General features: G+C 36.5%; 1 protein-coding gene across 6 annotated transcripts in view; it reads right to left on the bottom strand.

Annotated features, from left to right (window-relative positions):
- lpp (LIM domain containing preferred translocation partner in lipoma) overlaps positions 1-14865 on the bottom strand; it is a 193850-nt gene that overhangs the window by 146648 nt on the left and 32337 nt on the right. The window lies entirely within an intron of this gene.

The raw sequence follows: 14865 nt of genomic DNA, 5'->3' as shown, positions 1-14865 counted from the left end.
CCTTGGGATTCCCCCGGAGGAGCTGGCCCAAGTGGCTGGGGAGAGGGAAGTCTGGGTCTCCCTGCTTAGGCTGCTGCCCCCGCGACCCGACCCCGGATAAGCGGAAGACAATGGATGGATGGATGGATGGATAGGAGTGCTGAACATTATTTTTCCCATTTTGCTGCTAAATTTTATGTTCTGGGGGTTCTTAAAATGATACCAGGGGGGCAGGAAATTTTAAGGGGTGGAGGTGTGTCTATAGCAGAACTATATCTGTTGATCAGTGTAGAAGAATCACAACTGGGTCTTCTCAAGATGCAAACTAAAGCAAAATGATCTAATATGGGAACAAAAACACACCAAACTGCAAATTTACTACAAAGACATGTCTTATAACAGACTTCTGTGTTCCAGAGCGATTCAATTAGGAGGACTTGTCCTTTGTCAAATACTAGTGTAATGTTTGAACTTTGCTTACTAAACCTTAGATTTAAAACTTCTTGTGAATCTTTTATGTTGTTGTTGTTTTTTTCTGTGCCAATAACTGAAGATGCAGGAACCATAAAGAAGGAGCAGAACAAGGAGTTTTCTTCCAAAGAGGTTTTATACTGGAGCCAGTGCTAACCTGTAAAACCCTATCTTTCTGTTATAAATCACCAAAACAACCACAGAAGAACCAACTCTAACCCCCAAAAGACTGATGCGCAACAGTGTTCGATTACAAACAGAAAGACTGAAATGTTTTATTTGGAACATTTATGTGAAGTCCGAACAGCTGTGAATATAAGCTCACAGCCACTTTCGCCTTCATAGTGCAAAGTGCCAGCTTTCACAATCAAGGTTTTCAACAGAACCACTTCAATTGAAAAGAGGCAAAAGTTTCATGAGTGAAAAGTCTTATTGAGATATCATGCAGCTCAAAATACTCACAACAAGTCTGTTTAAGTATATTATTTTTTTTTGTTTTGCAGCGTTTCAGAACTACAGTAAAAGTTAAAATCCTATTCTTTCATCAGTTGGGCGTGAAAACACCAATTCCACAAGTTAACAGCTACGCTTGTTGAATAAACACCTTAAAAGTCGCAAAAAGTGCAGGATTTTTTTGAACAGCTGTTGAGTAGTTGACTGGAGTTTTTTGGCCTTTGCTCCCTAATGAAAACACCACAACTTTTCTGTAAATATGTGAATCTGACTTTAATGCTGACTGACAGCTTGTATTGGCTTGGGATATATCAAATAGAATAGGATGGCTTGCATGACTGAAGTATGTGCTCCTTGAAACTGCAAGTGGTAAAGATGCAAAGTCTCAGGAGTTTAGCTTATCAGCGTCTCAGGAGGTTACTGACTGACAGCTGTAAATATATCCCAACGCAACTTTAACCATGTCTCGCATACCTCTGCAGTAGATACTTAAAAATAATATTTGGATCAACATCAAACAAAGGAATAATCTGTGTATTTCACATTTCCTGCAAATCAATAGCAAATGACAAGAGATTATCCATCTTTACATAGTTTTAGTGGGTGATGGTGGGTTACAGATACATGCTACACATGGATGGATGTAATAATCAAACAAGCCTTAATTTCTTTTCTTTTTTTTGTAGTTTTATTAGTTCAAAGTGCCATCAACTAAATGGAAGAACTGATGGTGTTTAAATAAATATTAATGAAACATGCATTTAGTAAGCAAACATTCTTGGCAAAAACAACTGATAAAATGATTTTTTTTTATGTATTTTTTTTACTTTGACATGAAAACTTGTGATGCAGTAAGATACATCGGTACAAAAGGAGTGTGATAGCATGTATTTGAATTTTAATTTGTTAATTTTCTCTCCAAACTGTATTGGTTTTTAATTTTACATGTGTAACAATAATAACAGGTAGAAAAAAATTAAAATTGGTGGGAAAATAACAGACTGCAAAAAAAAAAAAAAAAAAAATTTCAAGGGGCCCTACAATTCAGCTAATTTGGGGCTAAAGATTTTTGGAATATTATTTGGAAATCCTACCTAGAAGTGGGTGATGATATTGTGGAGGAATGGGACATTTTTTTACCATAGCAAATGTTTCTTTCTTTGTTGTTCTTGTGATGATGGTGGAACAAAGAGGTCAGATCTCTCAATAGTGTTTTTCAACCTGTTAGTTATGATCATTTGAAGTGTAAAACCACTCTGACCCAAAGCACAGCATACTGTGCTACCACAAATTAGTTAATAGGTTTACCCTCACACAAAAGGTTTGATCGCTAACTCTCATTTCCATTTCAACTGAAAAAGTATTGTAAACTTTGAGATAGGGTTTTCCAGCAAAATGCACACTTAGAAATTAGAAACTTCTTTCAGTTGTTCCCTTTTCAGGGGGTCTCCACACCGAGTCATCCTCCTCCACCTAACTCCGTCTTCTGTGTCCTCTGTCCTCCATGTCCTCTCTAACTGCATCCATAGATCTTCTCTTTGTCTTTTTTCTGGCAGCTGCATCTCTAACATGCTTCTACCAATATACCCCCTGTCCCTCCTCTGCACATGTCCAAACCATCTCAGTCTGGCCTCTCTAACTTTATCTCCCAGACGTTTAACCTGTGCTGGACCTCTGATGACCTCATTCCTAACTCTGTCCATCCTTGTCCCTCCCAAGGAGAACCTCAACATTTTCAGCTCTGCCACTTTCAGTTCTGTCTCCTGTCTTTTTGTCAGTCCCACTGTCTCCAAATCATACAACACGGCTGGTCTCACCGCTGCCTTGTAAACATTAATTATTATATGGAATATTTTTCCCTGGTCCACCAAACAGCGTTCGCTCCAGTCACATGTAGTTAAATAAAAAGGAGAGAGAGCAAGACAATGTTACAGCTATTTAAGCTTTTCACAACAGCCCACCATCAAACTACTAAAAAAAAAAAAAACTTTTCATATATGTGAAACAAAGCAATTCTAATATAAAGATTGATTTATTACATTCATCTTAACAAGGGTAACCTTAGCAACTGCTGTATAATTTAGGACTACTGCATGTTTTCAGGTTTTTGGTAAAAATATGTCCACAGTTGGGATTAAGACTTGCGGTGAAGAGTAGAATTAGCACGTCTTCTGGAAAAGCATAGTGGTTAACAAACAACTTGGTGCATTACCATTATCTTATGGTGATGTCAACAACATCATAATAGTTTCCTGTTTGTGATCATCTACAAAAAAAATCTATTTTGTTAAGTTCATGGTTAACCCTTTTAAAAGCATTTTTTTTTTTCACATTACTGCTTGTGTGTACAGAAAAAAAAGAGGGGAAAAAGCAGTGTTGGGAACAACATCGGTTCATGCCACCAAAAAAAAAAAAAAAAGCCCCACAGCTCAGCTGTAGCTATGAAAGCTTAAAATTAAATCAAATGAAGGACCATTATTCAACACTGGCCCAGAGCTACACGTGTCACTCTGGGATAGGTAGCTAATCAGTGCCTGTGGTTTAGGAGCACTCTGGGGCAAAGTCAACACAGTAAAGCCTGTCTGGGAGGTAGCAACAGCGAATCAGAGGAAGTGTGGACTTGCCTTGAAAAGATAAAACATCACATCAAACCATCAATAATCAGCCTCATCTGACAAGTACTAACCTACGGCTTCTTATCACTGGTAAAGAAAATGTGTACGATTGAACAGGAGGACGTTTTTAATGCAGCTTCCTGCAGACAGCCAGAGAATGTGAGAAAAATGATCATGGAGCAGTCCTCAACCTTGTATGTTAATTGTTGTCTTTGGTTTTGGAAGTAAGCCCTTGATGTCAGGAAGAGACTCTAAGCAGGGTTTGTTTTGGGGCTAAAGCTGAGAGGACTTTATTTTAAACAATTGTCCTCTGTGGTAAGAATCACATTTCTAAAGGTGTTTGAGGATGTAAAACTGGTTACAATGAGAAGAGTTTAATTGCTGCACACATCCTTACGGCTGGGCGTTTCAAGGACGGTCTACCATGTGAGGATAGGTAATTAAGTTGACTTGGGTTTCCCATGACAAAAAAAAGGCATACTAAAATCTTTCTGAAATATAATTTATGAAGACTCAAAGAGGCTGGAATTCACATGAGAAAAGCACGAATTGCAAAAAGATCACATTTGACCATTGGACAGAGTTAATTATGATCTCAAACTCACAAACAAGTCAATTGTCTGGGTTCACGACAGTAACAGCTCGCTCTGTGATGACTGGAGCGGTGAAATATGACTGAGGCAAGCTTCCAGTTTGAGGGATCAAGCTGTCAGCTGTGTGTGTGTTGTGTAATTGTATGTGTGCAGTATAAGACCTATAAATCAATTTTGAACCAGGTTTATTTAAAACTTTAACTGGGTGGTTATGGTTGACTCACTGCATTGATAATGTGATTTTAAATGTATTTAGTCATGTCTTTGTGACATAAACTCACATCACACTGAAAAGATAAGCCATGGTGTTTTCAACCAAAGTAAACTTCAAGTAAAAAATAAAACCCCAAGTCAATTAAAAGCTTTGATCAGGGATTGCCTGATTTGCTTAAAAATCTTGTTTTTCTTTTTCCAATTTAAATTTACCAGCTGAACTCAGTTAGTGGTGCAAATCACAGCATTACAGTGGTGCCCTTTAGAATTTCATACATTTATATTAATAAGATGTAAAATGTCATTTGATTTATACGCAAGTCCTAAAATAGATAGATGGGGGAAAAAACAATTTTACAATATAAAAACAACAACAACATCATTGCAGACTGCAATGATTCTTTGAAGAAATAACCATGTTGCATATTTCTCAGTGGTAAAAGTATTTAATCTCCTGGATTAACAGTCAGGTGGTTTTAATCAATCGGATGACAGTTAGCCGTCTGGGGGCCTTGGAAAATGTATTGCTGACAATTATCAAGTTTCAAAAGTTTTGAAAAATATCTCTAAACAGTATTGACTGCACCAATGCACACAGACCAAAAACAAAATATTAAAAAAATGAAATGAAATGAAACAAATAGTAGAAATGTAGGCTATTTAAGACTATCTTTGTTCAGATCAAAGACAAATGAAAAACTCAGAGTCTAGTCTGGGACGGACTGGCAATCTGTCCAGGGTGTTCCCCACTTCTTTCCAATTGACCTCTGGAGACTGACACTAGTTCCCTGTGACTAAGCAGGATCAGGCCGGTTTAGAAAACAGATGGTTGACACAATGAACGATAGAACCTAACCGGGTGCAAAAGAATAGGGAGAAAGAATAAAGCAATTGCAGCAGTTACCAGCACAAACACAAGGTTTTTCTCTTTTTTTTCCTCCCAGTTTTTAGCCCAAAGGTTTTGCAAATAAATTCGGCACATCGTTTCACCTGCTAATCTTCAGGAGATGTGTTTGTCTACCAATCTTGGAAGCGTAAAATTATAAACATTTTAAAATCTTTGAAAGATCAGGACCTTCTTGTAGTGGGGAAACTGCACTAGCCAACCGTACCACCATGCAGACCCATTGACAACAAGCAACTAAAAAAGGAATTTGAATCCCAGTAATATGAGAGTTAGAGCCACCTAACATCCTGAATTCAGGGTAAACATTTTCTCATTGCACCCAAAAGGCCTTTGTGAGTGTTAGTAATTGTAGCTGTGGGAGAAAGGCTCTAGAGCTGCTTTTCGAAATCAACCTTTTAAACAAAAGAAACATTTCATAACAGAAAAAAACTGTGCATAAAACATGTTGTGAAATTTTAGACTGTCTTGGTCCTTGGAGAACCCCAACAATAAATCAAATTATTTCATCACACACATAGCATTACATAACCCTTCACACACTGCAAACAGAAATGACGACATGAAACGTATCTGAAGATTACCGTGCAATACGAACTGTCTGTTTGCATTCCAGTTGTCAAAAGACAAAAAGCTCACATTTTGACATCTGATTAGCCTTTAAATGCAGTGATGATCTTAAAACAAACATCATCATGATTAACAAACATCTAAACATCTAAACCAACACACACAGAATTACTGTGGTTAATTTTAACTTTGGGAGGAAAATACATTTCTATTTTAAACTTTGGTCACAAAGGTCTTGTATCAAGAGGAATAAAGGAACATGTTGTCTGACCAACAGTCAACCTTACTATGCAATGGTTTTGATATTCCACTTGGAAATTTGAATCAACCTCACGGAAAGTCAAAACAGCCTCATAAATCTGTATCACACATGGCCAACTTCTATCTGACAATATATAGTATTTCAAATAACGCCACTGCAATGTCCATCTAGCTTCATTACAAACAAAAACATGATTAAATGCTTTAATCTAACTAGAACTTTTATTTTTAAGTTTAAGGTTTTTTTTGTTTGTTTGTTTTTTTCCATTTTTAGATGTTCCATCACTAAATCAATGCTGCTCTTGGAGAAAATGAGAAAAAAATCAGATTTGCCAACATCTGCTCCTCATCTGTTTTCCGTCCAGGGTATCTAAGTATAGGCTTACTCAAAAAGTACCTTTAAGTAGTTGTAAACAGCATGCAACATCTCTTGGAGCTGAATAACAACAGCTTGAAAGCAAACTGTCTGATGGGTGAACAAAAAGCAAGATGTAAAAACAGACAAAAGTCACAGAAGGAATAATCCCTGTACCGTACGGCCGGTGGATTAACTGATTTCTGGATTCTTCAGTCTATGCCATATGGTGCTGTAGTTGCACCTTTTCCCTCTCGCTCAGTGGAAGTTTTTGGTCCTCAGAAAAGCTCCTTTAGTTACATCACTCTGTAAGATGATATCAAAACAAGTGTTGAATCTCACTCCTCCCAAAAGACAAATTCTAACCCCAGGATTTATCTTCGTGGACTCATGGAAACTTGTGGATTTATTATTCTGAGACATTTTTTCCACTAGGACAAGTCAGAGATTTCCAAGCCTTTTCATAATGCAGGTATTGAGCTGTTAGTTAAATGTTGAACACAGCTTATCCTCTCTTGAAACAATAAGCATTGCACATCTATCCCCTTATTCAAACTTCTATTGGGTTTTGGCTCAAGGACATAATCTCTTCTTCAGCTCACTCACTGGCAAAGCCACATAGTGTCAACTCATCAATACACTTTGTTTACTGAATACAGATGACTTTGCACAAGAATCGCCTTAGCGTGGCACAGATGAATGAGTGTAGGCTTGAGAGAAATTCATCAGAGCTTTTTTCAATACTTGAGCTACTATTTAGCCAATTGCAGTAGACGGAGATTTCACATTACAATTGTGCCCAAATAATGGAGGTTTGGCGCAGTGAAAGACGCAGACAAAAAGCCACAGTGTGTCCCCCCCTCCCCCCTTTGTCTCGACTTGCAGGTATTACTTCAGTTGAACGCAGAGAAAGGACTAGTATCTGGCAGCCACCTCCTCATTTCCTTCACCTTCTCCGCTGGATTGTCAACCACACGTTTTTTTTTAACAATGAAGGATTTTTTCATCCAAAACTTTATCATGTCAGAGTTTCCTCATGCTCTCTTTAAAAACAGGCTAAGACAGCTGTAAGTTTCTCACTCACTCTGGGAGAACTTCAGAAATTGCTTCATCATGTTAAAAACAAGTTGAAAATAATTCAATGCAATTATAGTGACCTCATGAGAATTGATATCTTTTGGGTGTTTTATTCTTGGTTTTGAATAATATTTGGTTGTGAATGTTTGGTCATTTCAAGTCAAATTTCAGTCCTCGTTGGCCCATAGGAGTCTTCAGGCTTCAGGGGACCTTTCCACAGTTTTTAGAACAATTTGATGTAGTTCACCTTTTGCTTTGTTTTCACATTGCCAGTACTTTGACCCTTCAAAGACCTTTTCTAACTACTTTCATCTGGCTATTTTTTAGTTCCTGCTTTAGAGTAGGTGCTTTCTTGGTTAAACAGAGATTTGAGTGACATCAAGGAATGTGATTGGTCCATAGATAAACTCACATGATTTTGCCGAGCAAATTGAAGACTCTTCCAGTACCTGTATGTTAAAACTGCATTGGCATCACTGAAGTAGAAGCTGCAAAAGTCTCTGCAGGCTGTTATGACGTGTTTTTCTTGAATGAGCACAGCACGAAGGAGGCTGATCTGTTGCACAAGTCTTGGCTCCTATAATTCCTTCTTAATGTTTGTAGCACAATTTCAAACTTTGTTTTAAAAAATAAACCAAAGATCCACAACATGTACCTCTAACTACTGATCTCTAGCTAATGGCCATGCTGACCATTGTTCAAGCATTGCACAATCACATAGGTCCTTGTAACTGCTCTATAGTGGGATTAACTGGGCTTATAACAAGAGTCCTTATAATGGTTTGGCTCAAAAACATTTTTACACCTGTGCTTTCCTACCTAATCTTTAGATATAAATAATTTGATTATTTGGATCCACATCAAAGATCACCAACAAATTCGGAACCCCAAAACTTGATGAATGAAATCTTCAGCTGGTGAATTGGAAAGAAAAAAAAATGAAAGATTTAAAAAATAAATAAATAAACACAAACATGTTTAACTTTAAATGTTCTTAAAATACTTGAAAACAACAAATGTCCTGACTGTGTGAATCTAAAAACTGGGCTTATTTGGACTCCTGAGAATTATTGTAGAAATAATTTATTTCTACATGTTTGTGAACCTCCCGAAGAAAAACAAAGTGCTGAAATCCCACTTGGCCAGGAGCATCTGTGCAGAATGAGCGGGGTTGATTTAAATGCCTTAGTCCTCATGCCGAGCTGTTTGGACTCTTAATCTTTCCCTTCTCCACTGCTCACTCTGCAGCACTATGACCCTAAGTGACACCCAAAGAAGATTAATTGAAAAGCAAAGTTAAACTAGTTGTTTTTGGGAAGATCCATCCTTAATTGACTGATGGCTTCTGCTGTTTATTTGCTCCAGCTGCTTAAAACTAATCCAAACCCGCTCACTGGTCTGTCGAAAAATCCCGCCCAAGGTATCTATGTCAGCTCTCTTAATCACTGTGGGGTTGTTTTAATCTAATCTTGCCATCTAAACATGTCTTATTTACTTGTTTTCTGCTCTTGACTTTCCTTGCAGAGGGGGATCTCAGCTCAGCTGTTGAACATCCTGAGCTCCAGTCTCTTATGGAAAACTGCAGTAATTTTTAAGAACAGTCCTTCATCTTTATTGTGTTCATATGCAGTGATCATAACTATCAGTTATAACTGCAGAGCTAAGAACAAAGGCTACAATTGCTCTATCATCTGCCAGTCAATACACTATTATTTTCCACTGCAATGTGAAGCCACGTGGTCTCTTCAAGCCATCAAAGCAGCACCGATTCAGTGAAACAGATTCATCATCGTCTGCATTTCAAATATGCAATCTGCCACCAAAAATGGCCCTGTACCAGACATAGTTAAACAAATGAAATAAAACTGATCCTAATAGTTGAAAAGGTACAAATTATTCTGCATAATAAAACAATACAAAATCTGAATTGTCTTGGTTTTCTCTTACTTTTTTATCTAAAGATAAGAATGAATAGTAATAATATCAGGTGGACTTTTTTTAAATTATAAAAACTTACTAGTAAAAAATTACTAGAAGAATTTTAAAGCCAGTTTTGTGTTTGATTTGCCAAATCATACGAATAGAACAGATGTTAAAAAAAAAATCTCAAAACTCAGACTGTGCAATAGTTCAAAAAATTCCCATTAAAAACCCTAAAATTACACTTCAAACTCAACAGACCTTATTGAACATAGCACTGTGAAGGTTCATGACACTGTAGATAATAAAAACTTAGGTTTGGCTTGTTTGGAAGGGTTTTTTGGAAAGCTCTTCTTTATTAAGAACATGGGAGCATGGCTAACGTCTGCAAAATTACATCTGAATAAACAAGATTTCTGTAATAATGTCTTTTAGAGAAGTGAGACCAAAACAAATGCTTGGCTACAATGCACAGCACCACTTTTAGAGAACTCTAAATACAGAAGTCCAGGAAAAACACTTCATGCCAACTGGAAGGCACAGTGGTGGATGGCAATGATTTGGGCTCCATTTGCAGCTTTTATCGGGCCAAACATGAACTTCTCTGTATACAAATGTATTACAGAGTATACTGAGAGGCTATCTGCCCGATTTCTGAAGCTTCAAGAGAGCTGAGCTCAAACAAATGTCTGCAAACTTCAATGAATTGAAGCAACATTGGAAAGAACACTGCTTGAATTGTCACAACTCCACAAAGCCTGGTTGCAAAAAAAGCAAAGTAGGTTTTATCTGTACAATGGATTGGTTTGATGTATGGGAACCTCTTGTAGTCTCCTATACAAAGGAAAACCTTCAGTAATATGTATACCCATCCTGGTTGCTTTTTCAGAGTTTCAAAAATCTACCTTACTGAACAGCAAGAAATACACTGTTCTGATATGTAGTAGCATTTTTAAGTATTTAAGTGATGGGTTTTGGCAGCTCCACTGAGATCCCTCGTGGATGTTTTTTTTTTGGCCCAATATACAAAGCCAACGATCGTAAACCTAGGAGTGAAAGTGGACTCAAATCAGGTCAGTCAATAAATCAAGCTTTTTTCAGTTGAGGCAACTGGCTAAAATAAAGCTAATTCTTTCCAGGCAGTGTTTTTAAACCAATATCCACGCCTTCGTGACCACTTGGCTGGATTATTGCAATGCTCTTTATATAGGGGTTAGTGGTTCCTCTATCACTTCAGTTTCAGAGTGTACAAAAGGCTACTGCACGACACTGCAAATATGAGCACATTTCACATATTTTAGCCTCAATCCACTGGCTGCCCATACATTTCAAGATTCATTTTAAAATTCTTGTATTTGCTTTTAATGTCCTTGATGTCCTTGCCCCATCTTACCTCGATGAGCTGCTACAAGTACGTACACCCTCCATTCTCTCCGGTCAGCAGAACAGCAGCTCCTGAGTGGACTGAAAACTAAACGTAAGATTAGAGGGGGTCGTGCCTTCGCTGTTGTGACTCCTAAGTTGTAGAACGACCTCCTTCTGCCCATCAGGCAGGTCTCCCTGTCTGTTTTAAAATTCCTCTTTAAAACCCATCCCCTCTCCTTGGTCTTTGACACCATGTGAGATGTAGATTTTTTTAGTTTCTTTTAAATCATGTTATTTATTTTGTTTTTATTGTAGAGGTGCTTTTACTTTATTTTATGTTTTTGTTTATTCTTATTTTTTCTTCTTTTCAGAACTTTGGTCTCATGGTTGTTTAAAGTGCTTTAGAAATAAAGTTTGTATGGCATGGTATGGTAATGCATATTGTCCACTGCCTTGCATGCCAAAGTTTTCAACAAAGACCTTGCACAAACTGTTGGCACTTAAAGTGTTGAAGATAACTCTCAGCTACTACCACACCAAATTTTAGCTCAATATCTGTAGAAGTGACTGAGTTGTAGCCATTTCTGTGTTATTTAAAGTTGATTAACTGTGGTGGCCGTCTTGAATTGGACCGACTCCAAAAGTTATCAGCTGTGGATCCACATCCAATGATTTCTTCCTTAGAGTTTCATTAAAATCCATTTAGTAGTGCATGATTTATTTTGCTGACAAACAAACTCACACAAGCAATTACATGATCACCCATCACTATAAAAAGTTTAAGCTGTGCGAGTTTGGCTTCTATTGAGTTGTCATAATTACTTTAAATTTAGTACAATTATATTAAATTTAATTAATAGCATAGGTTTTGAATGTGAGACAAGTCTAAAACTATTGCTTCTGAAGAACCTATAAATCAGTTTTCCTGTAGCAGTGCAGGCATTACTAAACCATGTATTCATTTACATAAAGTCCCAACAAACAGATGAGTCAAGAAACCCCTTTGGCTGCAACACTAGTCAAACCCAACGAAAAGTCACACATTTGAACAGCTAAACGGTTCTTGAAATTCAGCTGGCAGCTAGCCTAGCAAGTCATCTGCCAGTTTGATGTGTGCTTCAAGAATCTGGCCCAAACAGATGAACTGTGAGCCAGAACCCAAACAAAGACTCTGAGAAACCAAGAACCAAGCCTGCTGTGCTCCAGTCACGTGAGCTGCTCTGCATCGGTCTACTTTTGTGTTACTGCAGTATATTAATGATGGCTAACAAATAAAACCAAGCAAAAAGCATCAATACAATATTCTATCTTAAAAGGCTTTAAGCTCATTGCTCTTTAAAGCAACCATAATGTGCTCAGTATTTTGCAAAGTTGGTTTGTGAAGTTGGTTTTGAAATGAATAAAGGAAAGAGCCGATTAAAACAGCACAAATATTTTACTGTGGCTCAGCAAAATTTCTCATCTGCATGGCTTAAAAAACTTAACTTAATAAAAGGAGATGACACTTAACAACTCAAACTTTCCTGCTGAACATTGGACTTCAGGTTGGTAACGTCTTCGTTGTGAAGCAAACACACAATCTTAGAGTAGTAAAAGCAATAAGGAAAAGTCTTGAAAAGATTACTCAGCTCCTTGGGTATGTAAAAGTATCACCTCTGATGACCCCGACTCGTACGCCATCTGCAATTGCAAGCCACTTGTTTCCATGGTGATGTTATATAATAAAATATGAGAATCTTTTTTCTTTTAAAAAAACTACATTTATTAAAATGTGAAAAATGTTAAATGCTGAACTTGTTTTTTCCAATAAAAATTACAGACACATTCTTAAAGAAAGTAAAGAACAAGATTATCCAAAGACTAATCTAAAAGGCTTATTTGAGATGTTTAGCTTGCAGGCAATTGATTTTTGTTCTTATTCTTTTTTTTTTCTTTTTAAAAGGATGATGTTCTATGTAAAGTCCTGACAAAATAAATAAATAAATAAAAAACTTATGAGCGGCTAATGAATCCGTGTATCATTCGTTCTTTCCATTTTCAATTGACTATCAAAAATCAAATAATAAAAAATGGACTGGTTATTTAGTTTTTTTGTTTTTTAATATGACACCAAAAACAAATAAATGCCTGTTTTTTGTATTTTACTTTTAGGCTAAAATCGGAAACACAAAATCAAAAAACGGGCAGCAGGACAGAATTTGATTTTAATATTTATTTGCCCAAAGTGACCATCAGGTTCTTGGTCATCTCTCTCAATAAGCTCTTTCTCCCTGATTGCACAATGTGGTCAGGCGACCAGCTCTTGGAGGAGTTTTGGGTGTTTTAAGCTTATTCTATTTGAGAATTATTAAGGCCACAGAGCTCTTTTGAACCTTTAGTTCAGCAGAATTTTTTGTAGTCATATCCAGATCTGTGCCTTGTCACAATCCTGTCTCTGGTCTCTGCAGGCAGTTCCTTTGACCTCATTGTTTGGTTTTTGCTCAGAGAATTTCTTTAAAGAAGTATGTCTGACCTGCAAGTTATTGTTATTACATAGTGCCATGAGATGACTTTTGTTGTGAATTGGCGTTATATAAACAAACTGAAATGAAATTAATTGTGTGCCTTTCTAAATCATGTCCAATCAATTTAATTTGCCACTGATGGACTCCAATTGAGATGTACAAACATCTCAGCAGCAATCAAGAGAAATGGGAGGAGCCTGAGCTAAAGTTTTTGTATTGTTGCAAATTGTGTGAAAACTTATATTAATGGGATGCTTCCTTTTTTTTTATTCTTTTTCAATTTACACAATTGTATAAAATTCTGTTTTCACTTTGTCATTATGGGGTACAGAGTGTGAATTAGGGAGGGGAAAAAATTAATTTAAAAAATTGTAGCATCAGGCTGCAACACAGTAACAAAACTCCAAAAATAGAAGTGAGTCTGAATACTTCCTGAAACCACTGTTAAAAGCCACAAAAGTGAATGAAGTTACATGGACCACCTGTTTAACATTTTTATAGTCAGTCAAGAAGAGCTTAGGTTCCCATAGGAGCACATTGCCATCTGCTTGAAAGATATATCAAATTTTGGCATTCAACAACAGTGTAAGCTTTCCTAAGTACTAGCACATCAGAGCATTTGTGCCTAATTCAGTATGTGCTTTTTAAATTTGGATTTAACACGGTTTTGTTCATGCCATTTTTTTGTGTGGTTAAGGCTTGTAAATTGACTAGACAGAGTGTGCATAATTTCTCATACACATTTACTTTAAAAAACATGTTTCCGTCAGATTAAAGAATGAGTGCATCGTCACTTAAATCAATTATACCAAAGACCATTAGTGTTATCAGGACAGCAAACACAAGTCTGATGTGGCTGTTAAGGGAATTCTCATCAGCTTATCAGAGATAATGTCAGAAAAGTGTCTGCTAATCAAGAGATAAAGAGAAATGTATTAATTTAAGCTTAACTATGCTCCCAATGAACGAACAGTAAGCAGCAGAAAACTTATGGATATTCCATTAACAGATTTTCAAGTTTCTAATTTCTTTATTTTCTTCTTGCTCTGAGGTAACACTGCTAACCACCTTACTGGGAAGACTACTGGTGTATCATTTATTAGAAAATATAAACTGTAAATATTTCAACAGTTAGAAACGTGCTAGTTAGCATTTTTAATATTAAATGCGTCAATTCCTGATGGAAATATATATATATATATACATTTTGTTATCAACATTTAGGGAAAATCTATTTTGATTTAATTTGTAAGGCCAAATAGAGCCATTTTTAAGCCTTATTCAAGCAATCTTTAACTACACTTTCTGAAGTAAATGCACAAACAAAGCAACACAAATCAAAATGAAGGTATCAACTTTTGTGTCAAAGGTAAATATGTTTTTGTAAATATGCAACTCCAATAATCATAAACACAGAAAGATACCATAAAAATGGACTAAATAGTTTTTTTTTTAAATATAGGTTTCAGCCTTACTGCATGTCAATCAAACTAATGAAAAACAGGATTTAGTATTATAATGATAAAAGATGTACAACATTTAAGTTTTTCTTCTTTATAAATAGTTATGACAATAAATGACTATG

Source organism: Kryptolebias marmoratus, linkage group LG24, assembly GCF_001649575.2.
Source record: "Kryptolebias marmoratus isolate JLee-2015 linkage group LG24, ASM164957v2, whole genome shotgun sequence".
Lineage (NCBI taxonomy): Eukaryota > Metazoa > Chordata > Actinopteri > Cyprinodontiformes > Rivulidae > Kryptolebias > Kryptolebias marmoratus.
Note: the sequence above shows the minus strand (reverse complement) of the source record. Positions and strands in the feature narration are given on the sequence as shown.